We start from the raw sequence: 20,477 nt of genomic DNA, 5'->3' as shown, positions 1-20,477 counted from the left end.
CTGCAGGAATAACTCCAGGGTGAGGGAAGGTCAGTCAAATTGTGTCCAGTAATCTGGGATGAAACATGGAGGGGGAAAGTGTCCAGAAGGGGACGCTTTCCCCCTCCCTTCATCCGAGAGGAAACGTATGAGATGCATGACCATTTACCACCACCAGTGCCAAGGGTTCTGTTTATAGGAGTCTGAGCCATGCCAGGCAGTTCCAAAACAACAAAGAGGTAAGACCACTCAAAAGTTTCAAAAGCCATGCTTGCATCTAGTGATAGAATCGCTGCATCCTCCCTAACTACACTCATTCTTCCCAACACTCCATGTAAGCAGTGTAGGTGTAACGCTGTAATGTGCCCTGGCATGAAGCCAGATTGTTCCTGGTGGACCAGCTTAGTAATAATGTGAAAGAGCAGAGACGCAAGTAGCTTGGGCAAAATCTTAGCCTCTGCATTAAGCAGTGAAATAGGTTGGTAAAGGCACCAGGGTTGGACACTGGGGAAGGCACCAGGGTTGGACAAGCTACCCGGGGATCTTTTCAGACACCATCCTGACATCTGGGGTCCGTACCTTCTCATCCTCTTCAACGCTATACTAGGAGGCATGGCGGTCCCATCTTCTTGGTTAGGGGCTGAAATAGTGCCGATATATAAGAAAGGGTCTCCTCTGAGCCCGGCCAATTATAGGCCAATTAGCCTTATAGATGTCTCCCAAAAGCTTTTTTCGCGCCTTATTCTGAACCACCTACTAGACTGGGTAGAGGATAATGACATCATGAGCCCCTTGCAGGCTGGCTTCAGAAAAAACACGTCGACCATGGATCAGATCTTCCGTCTCTTCCTCCTCTACTGGAAGACCGTGAGGATCGAGGGGGGTAGACTGTACATGGTCTTCGTGGACCTGAGGTCAGCCTTTGACCTAGTCTCGCGCAGGAATCTGTGGGAGGTGTTGGAAAAGCGAGGAGTACCCCCCAGTTACTTAACATCATAGCCAGGCTGCATGAGAACAACTATGCGCAGGTCAGGTGTGGGAGAGATGGCAAGCTTTCGTCCAGGTTCCCTGTCCGTCGAGGGGTGAGGCAGGGTTGTGTCCTGGCACCGACCCTGTTTTGTTTATTCATCAATAATGTCATTTCACATCTGGAAAACGTCAAGGACAACGACGCCCCATATTTGGCAGGCAGGAGGGTTCCGGCAAATATGTTTGCCGATGACACCCTCCTGCTTTCCAAATCCCCCATGGGGATCCAGAGGATTCTGGATGGATTTGGTCTTTTCTGTCGTCAGCACGGGTTGGAGGTGAACACAGAGAAGACCAAGTACATGATCTTCAATCCACCAACTAAAACTAGGCCCAATCCCACCCTGGGTACTGCCAGCCTTGATAGGGTGTCTACCTTTATATATCTGGGGGTAACACTGCAGGAAAACTTATCTTGTGACCGCCAGATAGCACGATCAAGGGTTAAATTGTCCCAACTGTCGGGCGCAATCCTGAAGGTGGCTAATACCTCCACCTTCAAGCCGATAAGTCCGGCCCTTGAAACTTATTGGACCCAGGCCAAGGCAGCGGCCATGTACGGCAGTGAGTTATGGGGGTACAAAGCTGGAAAGGACCTACCAATAGTTGAAAATAGCTTTTTAAGGCGCTTACTAGCTCTTCCACGAGCTACGCCACTACAGCCACTAAGAATGGACATGGGTCTTCCTCCTATTGCAGAGGAGCTTGTGTCAAAGCCAGTGAAGTTCTGGCACAGGCTCTGGTCCACAAATAAACTTCACCACTATAGGGAGGATCTTACCCACGTCATGAGCTTGAATTGCAGTGGCAAAATCCCCTGGCTCACCTTTGTGAAAAATGAACTGCTTGCTATGAATCTCCATGAGCTATGGGAGGATCCTGCGCGAGGTTGTCAAACGATCTCGCGCAAAGCCCTGTCCCAAATCTACAAAGACAGGTCTCTTGCACACATGATGGATGCTCATAACAGCGGCACCTTAACTTCACGATTCTTGGAATCCAGAAATTCATATGTCTTTGAACCTTTTATGGATTTTATTTTCCCCATCCTGGCGAGGAAATTGTTTGTTCAATGGAGGCTTGGCACAATTCCCATTAACTCATTCACCTGCAAGTGGACCAATGGGGGTGATAAAATATGTCCCTGCTGTAACATCCATGAGGAAGATGACCTCCACATCTTGTTTGTGTGCCCTGCATATCAAAGGCCCAGAAAATATTGGATAGGGCCGCTCTGTAAGAACCTAGGGTTCAGAGAGTATGCGCAGGCATACAGAATCATGAAAACCAGCACCTTGGGCCACATTGTGTTCGCTGTATCCAAATTTCTAATGGCAATATGGCTGATCAGAAAGAAAAAAGCCCCCTGAACTTTTTTAATGTCATTATAATTCCTTCCTCGCTGGATGAGAGAATTTTATACTATGTATTTTAAAATGTATTTTAATGTATGTAATGTCTTGTACTGCATCTTTTATGGTCTATATGGCCGAAATAAAGAATTTTTGGATTGGATTGGATTGGATTGGTTGGTAACACCTGCAGCTTTCCATAGGTTTACCCTGTTTGTATCTTACTGCAATGGAGGCCAATCTTTGGTCTTTAGGTAATATACCTTTTTGTCCACTTTCTTTGTACATCTGCTGCAAGTTGGATGCTATTTTGGAGGCTGTGAGTGCAAATAATTCTATTGGGATGCCGTTTGGTCCCACTGCCTTCCCAGACTGAATATTACGGATTGCAGCTGTTATTTCATCCTCTGTTAAAGAAATCTAAATTCTTAATGTTAAAAATATCATTCATTGAAAACTGTAAAGCCTCATCATGTGCTGTATAATTATTACATTCAGGAACCAGACACAGGTATAATATCCAACCTTGTTAGACTTGGGGGTCTTTTGTTGGCAGAGGTAGGTACCTTTGACCAAATAGGTACCCTTGCGTCTAGTCAGGGTAAGGGGGTACATTCCTAAAATAACCCCTGCTCACTCCCTTGGTAGCTTGGCACGAGCAGGCAGGCTTATCTCAGAGGAATTGTGTAAAGCATTTGTGAACACATACAGTAACCCAGTGACAACACTACAGATGGACACCACACAAGTTGTAGTACAAAAATAAGTATTTTATATAGACTTAACACAAGACCACAAACAAAAAAAATCCACAATACTGTACTTTAAAAATGGTGGGAATAGCTTAGTTCACTTTAGACGGTAAATGCGAAATTTCGAGTTTAATGTACCTTTGGATGGGTAACACTTTACAACGGAAGTGTTACAGGGAAGGCGATGCGTTGATTCCTTACACTCAAAAACGGTGATGCGTCGGGTTCCTACTTATGCGTAGGGGATACGTTGGCTCTTCTTGGTGTGGGGAGGTGATGCACCTGTTTCTTACTGCTCTCCCGGAGCGATGTGACTAGCAGCACCGTGATGCGATGAAGATCCGGTGCAATGAACAAAATGGTGTCTTCTTGATGCGACGCGATGCATGCACGCTGACGGCCATGCAGCAATTCAACAACCCTTCTTCAGCGATGCGACGACAGTGGCTGCTGCGGCGACATGCTTCACCGATGATGTGGTGGCGTCTGATATGACATCGATCCTCTTTTCCTGTGATGGGAGGCTCTTCTGCATTGCGAAGCGGCAGCGGCGGCGACGCGCTTCTTCTTAGTGAGTTGCGCTTCCAGTTCTTTACAACATGAAGTCCCTCAGAAGGCCCAACGCAACACAACAGCAGGCACTTCAAAATAACTCTTGGGAAGCTGGTGGGTGAAGTCTGTTGTCCCTGAGACTTCAGCAGGAGGCAAGCTCTATCTCAAGCCCTTGGAGATCTTTCACAAGTTGAATGAAAGTAGCACAACGTCCTTTCTCCTTTCTTTGGCAGTGAGGCAACCACTGCAGGCCTATCCCCCAAACAGCACTCAGCTTAGAGATAGTCTCTTCTTCAGTTCCTCTGGTTTCTCTCCATAGCAAAGGTTTCTTCTTTTTTCCCAAAAGTGATCTAAAGTTCTTCGGTCTGGGTCCCAATATTTATACTCATTTTCCCGTTGTTCGATGAAGGCAGAGAGGCCTTTACCTAGTCCAAACCAGTTCTGGTCAGTCTCTGGAGCACTTTGTTGACAAGACTCCTTCTTTCCTTTCACAGGGTAGGCCAGGGACATCAGACGCACCACAGGGGGTGGAGCCAGCATTGTGGAGGGAAGGCACAGCCCTATTCAGGTCCAGGTGCAACTCCTCCCTCCCATCTGCATGCAGATCTCTCAGTTCAGCCCTGTGCTGACTCACCTTGTCGTCTGGAATCCCCCAGTCCCTGTCACTCAAACTCCAGACAAGGAATACACAACTAAGCAGAGGCAGGCTTGGATAGTGAGACAAGAAAATGCCTACTTTCTAAAAGTGGTATTTTCAAACACAGAATGTTAAAACTGTAGGAGAGTAGGGTCTGCTATCCTATGGTCACCCCAAATTTTTGCTTTTTGCTTCACTGGTTTATGACTTAATGTGGCTGTGGGCCTGCTAATAAGACCCACAGCCTGCTGTTCTCTCTCTAAATTACTGCCAATGCACTTTAGGTGCATTACGAATTGGAACTGGTTCACCTTATTGGCCCCTGTAACAGTGTACCCTAGGTACCCAGGGCATAGGTGTTTCCAAGGCCTACCAGGGGCTGCAGCATGTATTGTGCCACCCCTGGCCTGGCATCCATATTTGACACAACTGGCTGATCACTCAGCTGGGGTAAGTTGGTGTAATCACCACTTACTTAGGTACAGTATGCCTGTGCCTAACCCTAAACTGGACACATATGTTCCTATCAGCCACTCCTATGGAAGGCCTCATCAATCCTAGAGGCAGATTGCTTGGAAATATGTGAGATGGTGCTCTAGCATGAGCCTAGCCTGTCTGCAGCTGTCGGGAACCACTCCCTAAGCTGTTCCGGGATATTGCCATACCATATACTCTTAAGTGCATTATAATCCTCGCGGTTAAATGCTATCTTTGGTTTGGCTTTATCAAAACATGTCGAGTAAGGCGTCATACGAATTGGAATACTATCCCCTCGACAGTTCTGTCGACGGGGATAGCATTCAACCCTTCTAGAGGGACACGACATGTATGTAGCCTTAACCCCGGTTAAAGTTAACCAGAGCCTCAGCATCACAAAATGGATGCTGCCACCACAGACACGAGTCTGGCCTCCTGCTGCTGACCGAAACTCGGCAGATGGTGGCCTGGACAAAGGGTTTCCTGCCTTGGGAGGTGCGAGCACCACCCCAGACAGGGTTTTGTGTATTGGGTAGGACAGGGCTGAATAGAATCAGACATGCCCGGGGCACACAAGGTGTCCCCGTGCATAAGCCAGTCCAAACCGGTCCTGGGACTTTCCAGACCCAGGCCTGGCGAGGAGCTGGACAAAGGAAAGGGGGTGTAACCGCCCCCCTTCCTGGTTCCTCCCAAAGGAGGGACCTAGTAGGTGATCCACCCCTCAGATTGGGAATAAGAGTGGGAGCAGTGCCATTGCACAGCACATCATCCTGAATCAACTTTAAACAAAGAAGAAGACTGGACTTCGACATTCTGCTGCTCAGAAGACTGAAGAGAATCTCCCTTGTGGCCTAGGAGTGGCCACCCTGTGAATACAGGTACCAACCAGCAACTTGATGTCTGCTTTGCCGCCGCCTCGTGCCGGAGCCCGAGCCCAGAGCCCGACAAGAACCAGACTCCCAGACCTCTCATAGCCCGATTCACAGTCCCTGCAAAGAAGGGACCCATGGAGGCACCGAGTGACGTGGGACTGCGCAGCACCTGAGGCATCCTCGACGTTGTGCTTTGGGGACTGAGAACCCCCACCACCGAGCAGCCATTGCACTGAAGAAGAGCCCTCCAGCATCTCCATGATCTGCGTGGGGCCCTTTTGCATTGTGCCACTCGACGCGCCATCCCGGCCACTAGCCACGTGGTCAGCGGCCATCTTGGTGACAAAACCGACAAACTACACTGTGGGTCTGGTTGCTCCAGACTTGCCCAAGCTCCTGTGAAAAGGAGCACTCGCTCTGACCTTGCTGGTCCGATTCTTAAGCATCTTTCGATTCCTGCGTGGCTTGCATTAACCAAGGCCTGTTTGCTCTGATCAGGTCGCCGACACTGCCAACAGCGAGAAGCCTGTGTGGGACAGCTCGTGACTGACTCCTGGACGTCCTCGACCCCCGGTGTCCACGTGGCTGCAGAGAGAAACTACCTGACAACGCCTGTTTGCACCCGACATCGCCTGGTTCCAATCTGGTTCCACGGTAGTCACTGGCTAGTGACTTTGAACATTGTCCCCTCTGCTTTCAGGTCTTCACAACTTCAGATCCACCCTTGGATCCACCGGAACTCTTCACATCGAGCCGCCTGCAGCATCTTCAGCTCCAAGCACCATCGACCAGCGTGACGAAACCCGACACTACTTCGACCCTGTGCACCCGCTTCCTGTGGGTGAGGTAACTCATCTCCGCCGGTGTTCCTACACTGTACACATCTCAAGGGCCTATGTCTTAAGTTTCAGCATTCTAGGTCACTCGGAAGGTTCCTAACTATCTAACTTTGTACTTTTTACGCACCATAGACTTTACATTGGATAGTGCGTGCACTTTGAACACTGCACCCGAGTCCCGCGGGCCTTTCCCGACTTAGTCACTGCTAGTCTCGAATAGCTCCAGCGATTCCCAAGGCCCTAGGCCTGTTCCCTTTCCGATTGGTATCTCTTATACCACTTTCTTAGTATATGGTTTAGGTGGCCCCTAGGGCTCATCCATATTGTGCAACTTTTGTGTATTTTAAACTGTCTTGTGATTTAACGCTTGTGCTTCTGTGCTCATAAAGAGTCCAGGGGATTTTATAGTTAATAAATCAATATATATTTTCAATATATATCTGTGTGGTGTCCCTTTCATTTGGTATTCAAGGGGGTTGTGTATGGTATTACAGCTGGCTTCACATGCCTTTCAGAGTTTAGCCTAAGACTGCTTTGTCCACGTTACCACTAGGATAACTGGTCTACAAGGTTGAATTACAACCAATCATCATAAGGGTTGCTTGGCATGGTACAAAGTGATCACTAAGAATTAGTGAGCATTATATACCAGGCCAACTTCTCACAAAAACCAACTTCACTAAAAGATGTATTTTATCAACCTGAGTACATGCATACTAAACTCAAATGTCTACCTACTTCCCCGAGTCAGTTAGGATTATAAGCTATAACAATCAAACTGCCCATTCCGGCCTATGGGGAACAGAGAACCTTGCAATAGTGAAAAACGAAAATGGCTGTAATTCACTATTAGGACATGCCACACACATCAGGGCTTGTCCTACCTTTTACCTACAATGCACCTGGCCATTGGGCCTACCATAGGGATAACTAATATGCAGAAAAGGGAAGGTTTCGAGACTGGCAAATGGGTGTACTTGCCCAGTCAACATGGCAGTACCAGACTGCACACAGGCTCTGCAATGGCAGACCTGAGGCATACATTTTTAGGCTGTTTCTATGGGTGGCACAACCAGTGCTGCAAGCCCACCAGCAGCATTTGGTTTACAGGCCCTGAGCACACTCATTGCACTGTACTAGGGTCTGACAAGTAAAGCAAAGCAACCAATCATGGAATCACTAATCCATACATCAATTTACCATAGGGAGCACTTCCACTGTGCACTGAATAGCAGTGGCACAGTGCCCAAAGCATCTATAACCAGAAAAAACACAAGGCAACATCAAACAATGGAAGGGAGACTCACGTCAAGGTGCCAGGTCTAACACGTGTCCCCTCCAGTTGAAATGTGGGGAGAACTACCTTACCTCCTGGGGGTTCTCATCACTAAGGTGAAAAAATCTGGACAGACCATCAGCATTGGCGTGTTCTGTACCAGGGCGGTACTCCACCATAAAATCCATCCCCTGTAGGGAAATGGACCACCTCAACAGCTTTGGATTCTCACGCCTCATATGCATCAACCACCTGAGGGACCTGTGGTCTGTCTGAACCCGGAAGTGAGTCACAAACAGGTATGGTCTCAGCTTCTTCAGTGCCCAGACCATAGCAAATGCCTCATGATCAATCGTATTCCACCTCTGTTCTAGTGGAAGTAACCTCCTACTGATAAAGGCTACGGGTTGATCTAGGCCCTCCTCATTTATCTGTAACAAAACAGCCCCACACCAGGTTCTGAAGTGTCTGTCTGAATGATAAACTCTTTTGAGAAGTTGAGTGCCAAGAGCATGGGCGCCATGCACATGGCAGTTTTCAGGGCCTCAAAAGCTTTCTGGCAGGTGTCAGTCCAAATAACTTACTTGGTTCTGCTTCCTGGAAGTCAGCTCTGTTAAGGGTGCAACAATGCTGCCATACCCCTTGACAAACCTCCCGTAATACCCAGTGAGTCTTAAACGGCTCTCACCTCTGTCTGGGTCTTGGGGGGCATCCAAGCCAGGATTGTCTCAATCTTGGGCTGTAGGGGCACCACCTGGCCACTCCCAACCTTGTGTCCAAAGTACACCACAGAACCCTGCCTGATCTGGCACTTGCTTGCCTTGATCATGAGGCCTGCCCTCCGCAGCACCATCAACACTTCCCTTCCCAGAGGTGGCGCAGAGGTTCTTTCCAAATGGTGCTTTACACTGCAATGTCATCCAGGTAGGTGGCACTGAACTCTTCCAGTCCAGCCAACACCTGGTTGACTAACGTCTGAAAGGTAGCAGGGGCATTCTTCATCCCAAAGGGTATAACCCGGAACTGGTAGTGCCCATCTGGTGTGGAGAATGCACCTCTCTCTTGCCCCATCAGTCAAGGCAATCTGCCAGTGCCCTGGAGTTAGTTCAAACGTGCTGAGGTACCGGGCAGCCCCTAACTGATCGATGAGCTCATCAGCTCTGGGGATAGGATGCGCGTCAGTCCTCGTGACTGAATTGAGCTCTCAGTAGTCCACACAGAACCGGAGTTCTGGCGTGGCAACCGGTGCGGCAGCTATGTGACCAAGACCACTGGGCTTGCCCAAGGACTGTTAGAGGACTCAATCATCCCTAACGCAAGCATCCTGGAGACCTCCTCCTTGATGCAAGCTCTCACCCTGTTAGTCACTCTATAAGTTTTGTGCTTCACAGGCGGGCTGTCTGCAGTGCCCATGTCATGGATGCACCAATCAGTGACACTGGGAATCAGGGAGAACAGATCAGAAAACTGTCCCAGCAATTGACAGCAGTCATTCTGTTGCTCAGGGGTCAGGTGGAAGAGAGGTTCACACCATCCACTGAACCATCTTGCTCTGTCGCCAACAGGAGGTCAAGAACAGGTTCAGTCTCCTCCTCCATTCCAGGATCTGTAGCTAAGAGCATGCCCACTTTGGACCTCTCCTAATGGGGCTTCAGGCAGTTGACATGCAGGACCCGCAAGGGGTTCCTGGGAGACCGCAAGTCCACCAAGCAGGTAACAGGACTTTTGTGCTCCACCACCTCAAATGGTCCGGTTCACTTATCCTGGAGTGCACAGGGCTCCACTGGGGCCATGACCCACACTTTTTGACCAGGATGATGCTCTACCAGAGAGGCATTCTGGTCATACCACCGCTTCATCTCCTCCTGGATGGCTTCCAGATTAATCTCAGCGAGTTGCCTGGAACGCCTTGTCTGGTTCCTGAAGGCCAGCATGTAGCTATATACATCCTGGGGAGGTTTCCTGGGAAATTGCTCCCAGCCTTCCTTGACCAGACTCAGATATCCTCTTACTGGGTGACCACAGAGAAGCTCAAAGGGGCTGAACCCTAGAGATTTCCATGGCACCTCATGGTATGCAAAGAGCAGGCATGGCAAGAGGATGTCTCACTTATGCCTCATTTCTCACTTATGTCCTCAAGACTCATAATCATGCCTTTTAGGGTTCGGTTGAATCTCTCAACCAACCCATTTCCTTGGGGATGGTAAAGAGTGGTAAACTTGTAGGTTACCCCACACTCCTGCCACAGGAACTTCATATACTTGGAAATTAAGTTTGTACCTTGGTCAGACACTACCTCTCTAGGGAATCTGACTTGGGAGAAAATTCCCATCAGTGCCCATCCCACCACGGGGGCTGTCACTGTCCTCAGAGGTATGGCTTCCATGTATCGGGTGACATGGTTCACCAAGACCAGGATGAACTTGTTGCCCATGGCTGCCTTGGGGTCCAGTGGCCCCACAATGTCAATACCTACCCATTCAAACGGGACGCTGACCACAGGGAATGTCTGGAGAGGAGCTTTCTGCTTCCTCCCACTCTTTCCACTTACCTGGAAGGCTGACAGGTCCTGCAATGAGTGTCTGAACTCTTGTACATTGGGGGCCAATAAAAGTGGGTGACAAGTCTCACTCAGGTCTTGTCCTGCGCCAAATGTCCTGCTAACAGCACATTATGAGCCAGCTCCAGTAGAGAGGCTCTGAAGGGCTGGGGTACCACCAGCACACAGGCTGACCCCCAGGCTCAGCAACCTTAGGCTCAGTATACAGGAGATCATTCTCCCAGTAGATCCAATGTGATCCAGACTGATCACCTGCTACCTGGTCTGCAGCCTGCTGCCGCAGACCCACAAGACAAGGTCATTCCTTCTGCTCCTTGCAGAACTCTTCCCTGGAGGGTCCTCATTCCTACTGCCAATGGGTCAGCTCAGGCAGGTCTCCCAGTTCAGCTACCTGTTCCCCTGTAATTTGAATTTGTTTATTGCACAGTTAATAAAAACTCACAATTTTACACAAAGATTAAAATAAATTTAAAAGTCTTTAGACTATGTAAAACTTTTCCTAACGAAAAGGTTGTTGCACATAAATAAAGTCTCGAAGAGTGTGATCGGTTAAGTGGATCTTCCTGTTGATCGCTGCTATTGTTAGTTGTAGTTCTTGTAGTTATAAGGTAATTGCAGGATCTATGTTCCCCTGATTTAATTAATTTTCGCTCAGCAGTCTTAATAGTTTGATTAAGGGTCGTTTGAGAAGGTTACCTTTGTCCCAGTGCGGTTGGTTTTTCGCGTCCTTGTTCTGTTTCATTTAATTTTTTGGCCACTATTTCAAAATATTTAACTGTTCTACAGTTTAACTGGGTTTCGTTGGGGTCGAAGCAGAGCATTACTGCTTGCCTACATGATCTTACACCCTTCTGGTTCCATAGGGGCCGGAGCATTGACCGCCTTATATCATCAAAAGCTTTACAGATGCATATAATATGTATAAGGTCCTCCGTTGCAGATGGCAAAGGCGACATGTATTAGACGGATCGGGCCTTTTCCAAGGTTCCAGGTGATGTGCTATGGGTATGTTGCCTAAGCGCATGTTTAAGAACTTGCTTTTTATTTTTTGTGTAAGGCCCCTTGATAGATATTCTTGTGGCTTGATGGCTCCGTACCCTTCGAGCACTACCCATCCGTGTGCTCTCCTGGTCAGGGTGGCTCTATCCTCGAGTGAGGAGACCAGTTTTGTGACCTTTGTCACCGTTTTCTTAAAGGTCCCGAAGTCCGTACTTGTTTCCCAGAGCGTATTTAATCCTAGGCTCTCCAATGCGTTTATTAAGTAGGCCCTTGCTGGGGAGATTTCTGTGGCGTGAAGCTGGGTCCATAGGTTGGCATTTAGCGATCCCTGCTCCGATTCTTTGATTTTGCGCCAACTTTTTACATATTGTCCTTTCCTCTCCACCGATTGTTTCAATAGTCCGAATTCAAGACGAATTTGGGCAGGCGAGGAATTTTTTGGGAGATGGAAAATTGCCCTATATGCACGACTGATGGTTTTGTCCAGAGTGCTTGCGTCATTACCCCGCATGTAGAAAATGAGCCCAGATTACTATCGATGCGCGGGCTGCTGGCGCAAGTCGCCTCTTAGTTCCCATTCTGAATAGTTACCAAATAAAGAGACGGGCGCTGGGAGCAGGAATCACAAGAACAGGATTTATTACTAATGAGGAGAGCCTGTCATTTCGGACACGAAACACAGTGTCTTTCGGGAGGTGCTCTAACAAGTGCTCTGAGACATCGACTTTTATACCTTACAAAACACTCCTTATTACAATAATGACATTGTGAAACAAGGAAAAGACATTCCCGTAATCCTCGTGTCAATCCCACCCCACATGTAACCACAATAGAGACCCTTGAACTGCCGATAAGAGGAGGGGCAATCACGCAGCTGAGTGTTCCGCTGATTTTTAGGATGTGTGCGCCTGATCGTATCCCAAGGGGTGGGGAAGCCAGGATCAATAGTGGGTCCTTTGAAGAGGAGTGACTCCTTGCAATAAGGGGCAGTAAACAGTATCCCCCGGCTTAGGCGATGGCCTCGGACATGTGTGGACAGTCAATCGCGGAGGGAGGGTTTACTAACAGAGGGGTTATTCATAAAAGGAAAAGAGGTGTTGGTCGGGCGTGGCCGTGACTCCCAAGGACAGGGTCATGCGGACCTGTGCATGTGAGGGAAGGGCAGCCAGAGTGCGCGGAGGGAGAGGGTTATTCGAGAGTGGGGGGGTGTTCAAATGCGCGCAGGAGGGAAGCCGGGGATTTCAATGAGCGAGCAAAAAGGCCATGGTGCCTAAAATGGCTGCCATGTACATATGGGCACGGGCCTTTACTGGCGGAATGATGCGGTTAATATTTCACGGTATTCATGGTGCTTACAGGGAGGGGAGTGGGAAAAGGCAAATGAACGCCGCTTAGGTACATTAATTTTTTTCTAATTTCCACAGTCGCCGCTTTTACAATAAGCTAGTTCATTTCCTAATTAACGGGTGTACATATAAACATGTGTGGTTGATGAAATAGCATTTGCCAATACTAGCATATTGCATATAACCATGAACAGTCAACGCGATTGGCAGAATGTAGCACATAGGAAATTGCATTTGTAAACGTACTACATAGCATAAATGCTTCTGACTTTCTCAAAAAATGTGACCAATGAACATTTTGACCAAGTAGTTGAGGGAGGAATTCAGTCCAATACATAAGATCTCTTCGTCACAGTGTCTTTTTAGCAGTGAGCCATCACTGGTAGGCTCTAGTCCGTGTCCTTTAGTTGGCGCTGTTGAGCACCGGCGGTGGAGCTATAGGTCCAGCTCGGATTTAACCTTTCGCGTTGCAAGGTGCGGTCTGTCCTCTGCTGTTAGACCACAGTCCTGTTCCCTAACCAATCCTTTTAGTGGCGCCTTATGCTCGGCACCTATATTTCCGTGGCACAACCCCATTTCCATCTAAATGCTGTTCTTCCTTTCGGCAAAAAGTCACGTGGAAAAGAGGGTGTGTGGTTCAATAGTCGATAGGAGAGAGGGCGGAGTGGGGTCAGATTTCCTGGGGCACACCAAAGGGACCAAGGGAGCAAAGGATAACAAGCAAGCAGGCCCATCAATCGGGCTTGAAAAGGGGGACGGAGGCTTCAGGCACACGTGGGTTAGCGGACAGAGAGCTTCAGGACAGCCCTTCATCCTTTCGTTTACCGCGTTTGAGAGTGCTGCCTCGTCCCGTATCTTGTTGCGCTGCGGCTCCACCTTTGGTCGAGGTCACATGTGTCTCATGATCTGCAGCCAGGCTGTGCGTCACGTCCGACCCTTCTCCTCCGGTGATCGTATATCTTTGAACGGGTAAAAACAAGTTTTAGAGAACTGACAGGAGAAGAGATTTTTACATTTGAATTCCACTCGCAATCCTAACACCTGGGTGTTATGCTCATTGGTCATAGTCAGAAGTCTATTACCATGAAGTAAGCATGTGGGTATTTCTACTGTGTTCGTACCAAGCCTAATCGGCGTTCATTCATGACACATATGGACAGAAGTCAGACTCTTATCACTTCCGTATTTCATCAAAAACTCCAAGATTGGCAACATTCAGGGGAGACTCGTCCTTCTAACCCGAGCCTTAACAGTCTTACATTTCCCTTTAGAGCTGGCTAACTCTTTCAAACAGAGCGGGGGGTGCAATCATTGAAAGACAGAGTAAAACAGGTTTTTCTCGAGGGGTGACAGTTACTCATGGTCATTAGTTATACATCGGGGACAGCAGTTGGCGTCAATCAAGTGGGGCGGGGACGCTTCGGGCATTCGCGCTTGGGTGCAAAGGGGTGGGGCAATTTGGGCATTAGGGGTCAATCTAGACGTTGGCGCTTATCTCTGATGAACTGAAAAATAGGGTGCCATTGACATATAGTTCCCCTATAAAAGGCCAGATTGGGGGACCTTAGTCGTCTTACCTGTCCTTTCTTTCTTAGCCAATTCGAGTTCATTCATTTTGCAGAAAGGAGAGGTAGTAATATGGCGAGATACAATCATTTTAGTTTCTGTCAATTTCGCTGAACACCTTCGCGTTCAATAAGTATCCAATCAGACTGGTGCCAGCGAGGCACAATTTTACCACAAAAAGGAAGATGGAACAGGGGGACTCTCGTAGAGAGTGAGAGTCGTCCGCAGTCTAAACAAGCCATTCGGTACACGTATGACATGCAGGGAGAGAGAGAGAGAGAGATAGATAGAGGGGGAGAGAGAGAGAGGCGTGTACGAAAATAGGTCATTTAGTGCGCTCACAACACAGAACAGCAGGGGTCAGGTAACAAAGAGACGCGAACAGAGGGGAGACATAAACCCATACAGTACATACGCACAAACTCAGACGAAGGAAGACAGTACATGTATTACATACAAAGATATTTATGACAAAACATAGAACAGTTATTGGCCAAAGAAAAAAAAATCTCTTTTTGCATGCTGCGCATCTTAAATATCTTATTTATCTACGGGCTGAGCTCTTTTTACCTTTTTCCTCCTTTTTCCTCTCGCTTGCTATCTTTTCGAGCGTTCTCGTTGGCTAATACTTACACCTCAGTCAGCCGGTCAGAAATTAACCTGGTCGGGCTATTGCCCATGGTTGGATCCTAAATCACTTTTGACTCTCTTCTTTTGGTGAGAAGTTCTCCAGGCTGAGGCAACAGAGGGTATTGATCGGGAGAACAGTCGGACAGCTGCGCTATATCTATAAGAGTGTGAGAAGGAGGTGGTACATTTTGAACATCAACAACATTCCTACCTTCCCAGACGGGTGGTGCCTGGGTAACCCTTACCCCGGGACTTTTCCTTGTCCTTTCCCTATCCAGTTAAACGTCATAGTTGCATTATCTAACGTGCTAGTTCGAGTCAAATTCCGTCATACAGTACTAACCCGTCAAGTTTCTATGTCAGTCCATCCTTCCAGTCGCTACATTCTAAGGAGGAACAGTCATATCTAAGTCTACGTCTTTAAAAATCCGCTAGCATAAGTACTATGCTCAAATCCCCTCCTTCCCCTTTCGTCGGTCGTTCGATCATCACTCCTCCATACTTCAGCCGATGTTCCGGCGCAACCTGCAGAAGGGAGGAGAAAGAAGGGGGTGGGGGCAGCATTCAAAACACATCAACGCGCATAAATCCGAAAATGTTTTTACCTACCACATACTCGACCTATCTCCACGGGGCGCATTCTCTACCATCTCGGCGTTTAAGGCCAGAGGGACCAGTAGTGTTAGATAGATAATCATCGATGGTCTGCGTATCTACATGAATCACTTGATCGTGGCCTTTTAGGTCGTGTGCAAGGGTGGTGGTCAGGTGGTATTTCTGTGGTGTCGCTTAAGGGCGTCTAAAACACTTTTCCGGCTGCCTGTGACACATAATGTAGCTGCTAAATATCGGGCCTTTTTACCCTTCAACCTTAATAAAGCTGCTCATTTTTCGCTTATATTGGAGACAGTAGTAACACATTCAAAAACTCATTAATGCAACCGCTACAATTATACTTTCCTTTTCAAAATACCTTTAATTAATAATGTTGGCGCACAAAAACGGGCCTACAACCCAGTGGGCCGGCCACGGAGCAGACTGGAACCGTGCATAAGAGGAACGAAGTCGGTGATCATTTATTTCATAAAGTGCAGCAGTGCAATAAAATCGTATCGAACTTTCTTACAGGGCGAGTATGATGCATGTCAAGAATTCAAGCTTTCAATAATATTACCTCATTGTCCAACTATTTACTCAAGACCTAACGTTTATCAATTCATTGTCCAAATACTCAATCAGTGCTTATTTCATACCAATTCATTGCTTCCAAACATAATTAGTACCCACCCTAAATCAATTCACTGTCTCAACACATAATCAATATCCATCTTATATCGCTTTCTTTTCCAAGCACATAATCACTATCCATCTTATCGACTTTCATTGTCCAAAAATGCATATATATCTCGGAGCATCACGGTTTGAGCAATCAGGGTGAACAGGGAGTTTGAAAGTTTCATTTTGTATCGGCGCCATTTTGGACGAGGTCAGGCAGGTCCCAGTATAGTCAGAATGCCTCCACTGACTCGTGGTTGGATCAGAACATCTTTTGGCAGTTCAAAAAGGTTTTCGCAATGGGGTAACAGACTAGCGATATGAACCATCAGTCAAAAGTGGGAAGGGAGGCAATAATCTTTCCTACCGGGTCATTCTGGAGTTCCACCGGAACTGAACAAATCTGTATCTTTGCAGGATTTTAGTTATTTCCAAACTGAGGCTGGCGCCGGCAGGAGTGCGCCGACGTCTCGTGGCTCCATCGGAGGACGGGGCGGGGGGCACCTCGTGGAGAGGTCGGCCCCCCCGGCTCTTTTAGAATCTTCAAGGTTGAGGAGCACAGGGCGTGTGCCCGTCCCGGGCAAGGAAACCCGCTTTTTGATATGGACCCTCTTCAAGCAGGAGCGTTGGGGTGTCGCTGGAAGCCTCCACCTGGAGGGAGGTGGGGGAGGCTCGTTCGCGCCGCCTCCCCCTTCCAGCGACCCCGCGCTGTTCTCCGGCTCCAGCGCTTTGGTACGGCCGTGCCAGGCAATGAAGATGGGGGGGGGTCGGAGGCAGCAAGACATCCCCCCCCTGTCATGTGGCGGGACTACCTGCAACTCAAGCGTTGTCATGTGGCGGGACTACCTGTAACTCTCAAGGGTTGCCGCTGGCGGGGCTACCTGCAACTATCCAGGGTTGTTCAAGACATAAGTGAAAAGAAAGAAGTGTTGTTGCAGCCATTATAGCTGAAAGAAGCGCTGCCGACCTCGCCTTGGCTTCGGACTTTGATGTTGGCCGGATCAGGCAAGCGAAAAAGGGGGGGGGGTCAGGGGCTGAGGCAAGACATCCCCCCCGTGGCCCGCAGGGCAGAAGGAAAGAAGGGAATGGGGAGACCATCACGACCTTCGGGCCGTCCGCCCCACAGCCTCCCCCTCCGATGGCGGCCAGCCAGGCCCTGCTCTGCACGCGCCGAGGCCCCGCCTTCCGGATGGGCGCAACCGCAGACCTGTTGCACCTCGGGAGTTTCCGGAATGGGGGTAGGTGTCTATTGATTTGTATCTATTCCAGGTTACCGTTATTTGGGGCGTGGTGGGTAATGAGGCAGACATGTTTGGGGCAGGAATAGGCAACGGAACCTAGCTACCTCGTGGCTGTCTTGCTGTCAAGCTTTCGCTATTTTATATTTCTTATTACGAACTATTCCTAACGTTTCTTATTTTTAGTGAAGTCGAAAGCTCATCAGGGGGTTACTGACTTAGCCCGATTTCTTTTATTTTTCCTTCTTTTCCTTCGCGTGTTTCAAGCTAAAGTTTCTGGTAACAGGGTACGGTGATCACTTCATATTTTTACGTGTCCTTTTCATTAGGGGTACTCCTGGACGGACCAGATGAGTTACCTCCAATAAATGGTCCGGGGTGGAACTAGATTATCAATCAGTGGGGAACACATGTCCCTTCATTAGGGTATCATCCTGGACGGACCAAATGATGTACCTCCAATTACTAGGGTAGCCTCCTGGACGGACCAGATGGCCTACCTCCAATAAGTGGTCAATGAGTGGGGAGCATATGTCCCTCCATTAGGGTAGCCTCCTGGGCGGACCAGGTGAGCTACCCCCAATAAATAGTCAATCAGTGGGGAGTGGGTAGACCTGACGAATCATAAAGGGGCATAACCTACCCTTTACTACTTGCAAAGACTAGACAGAATATTTCTATTCCACGTTGTTTGCAAACAGAAAATACCTCAAACAAACAATTCCTTGGACGACAATGTCCAGTCAATCAATCAATCAGTGGGGAGAAAAACAGGCATGACGGATTACAACGGGGACAAACGTCTGCATTACCTGCCCTTCGCTATCTGCAAAGGGAGACAGAATATTCCTATTCGTCTCTGTTTGTGGACAGGGAAGATCTCAAAGAGCAACAATCGATTATTAATCGATATCAAACAATCAGTGGGGAGAAAGGTAGGCCCGACGAATCATAAAGGGGCATAACCTACCCTTCTCCATCTGCAAAGAGAGACGAACGTTCCTATTCGCCGCTGTTTGCAAACAGAGAATGTCTCGTTCTCAAGAAGAGAACCAATATTTCAAGTAGCCACCAAAGCTAAATGAACCAATAACAACAATATCAGTATTTAAATACCGATTCCAATACAATCAATCAATCAATCAGATGGATAAAACCACCCTACCAATCAGGCGTAAAAACACCCTACTTAATCTTACCCGGACCGGACCATGCGGATAGTTCTTCGTCTTCCCCCTCCAGCGCCCGATCGTTCTCTTACTCTATGCAGCATTCCTGTGGGATTCCAGTCAGGACAGTAGGTCACTCGAGAGAGGTCCGTTCAGAATCGGTGAAGTTCATTCAATCAGCAGCCGGACGAGGGCCCTCTCAAGGCAGGTATACTCCGATCATTTAGATGTTCACCTCATTGTCTGGATCTCTCTTACTGGACCTTATGTCACTGATGGACCCCGCTTTGGGACGCCAATTGTAGAAAATGAGCCCAGATTACTATCGATGCCCGGGCTGCTGGCGCAAGTCGCCTCTTAGTTCCCATTCTGAATAGTTACCAAATAAAGAGACGGGCGCTGGGAGCAGGAATCACAAGAACAGGATTTATTACTCATGAGAAGAGCCTGTCATTTCGGACACGAAACACAGTGTCTTTCGGGAGGTGCTCTAACAAGTGCTCTGAGACATCGCCTTTTATACCTTACAAAACACTCCTTATTACAATAATGACATTGTGAAACAAGGAAAAGACATTCCCGTAATCCTCGTGTCAATCCCACCCCACATGTAACCACAATAGAGACCCTTGAACTGCCGATAAGAGGAGGGGCAATCACGCAGCTGAGTGTTCCACTGATTTTTAGGATGTGTGCGCCTGCTCGTATCCCAAGGGGTGGGGAAGCCAGGATCAATAGTGGGTCCTTTGAAGAGGAGTGACTCCATGCAATAAGGGGCAGTAAACAGTATCCCCCGGCTTAGGCGATGGCCTCGGACATGTGTGGACAGTAAATCGCGGAGGGAGGGTTTACTAACAGAGGGGTCATTCATAAAAGGAAAGGAGGTGTTGGTCGGGCGTGGCCGTGACTCCCAAGGACAGGGTCATGCGGACCTGTGCATGTGAGGGAAGGGCAGCCAGAGTGCGCGGAGGGAGAGGGTTATTCGAGAGTGGGGGGGTGTTCAAATGCGCGCAGGAGGGAAGCCGGGGATTTCAATGAGCGGGCAAAAAGGCCATGGTGCCTAAAATGGCTGCCATGTACATATGGGCACGGGCCTTTACTGGCGGAATGATGCGGTCAATATTTCACGGTATTCATGGTGCTTACAGGGAGGGGAGTGGGAAAAGGCAAATGAACGCCGCTTAGGTACATTAATTTTTTTCTAATTTCCACACGCATTGATTCGCTGCCGTAGGAGAGCATTGGCAGTAGGCGAGCTTTTATTACCTGTAGAAATGGTGCTAGTGTCCTGTCGGGAAGGACTTTCTGCAAGGGTCTTATTGATATTTGAAAGGTCACACCCTTCCTGCGAATGGCATCTAGTTGGTGCTTGGAGGAGCCGTTTCCCTCTATTATGACTCCTAGATATTTGTAAGAGGCTACCAGTTCTAGTCTTTGTTTGTCCAGATGCCATGCGGGCTTCTGTTTTTTATTGTAGTTCATTGGCATGACCTTGGTTTTGTCCAGGTTAATTGTTAAGGAGTTTGCTTTGGAAAATGTATTTGTTTTATCTAGAAGGTTTTGAAGGCCGATGGGAGACCGGCTGATAAGGACCAGGTCGTCTGCGTAAAGCAGATTTGAGAGCGTGATATTTCCTAGCCGGGGTGCGTGTGATGTGACTGTTTCTAACTCTTCAGGAAGATCCGCAATGAAGAGGTTGAACAGTGTTGGTGCTAGGATGCAGCCCTGCTTTAGGCCTTTGCTGGTCTTTATTTTCCTCGATAGATGTGTGCCGGATCCCAGTTTTATTTGGAGCCATGTATCGGTATGCAGCATTTCCAGCTGCTGTAGAAGGGGGCCAGGGATTCCCCATGAGCTCAGCTTCCGCCATAGTTTGTGTCGATCTACATGGTCGAATGCGGCACTGTAGTCAATGAAACATACAAACAG

Source organism: Lissotriton vulgaris, chromosome 2_1 (genome assembly GCF_964263255.1).
Source record: "Lissotriton vulgaris chromosome 2_1, aLisVul1.2, whole genome shotgun sequence".
Lineage (NCBI taxonomy): Eukaryota > Metazoa > Chordata > Amphibia > Caudata > Salamandridae > Lissotriton > Lissotriton vulgaris.
This window is presented reverse-complemented; position numbering follows the sequence as displayed.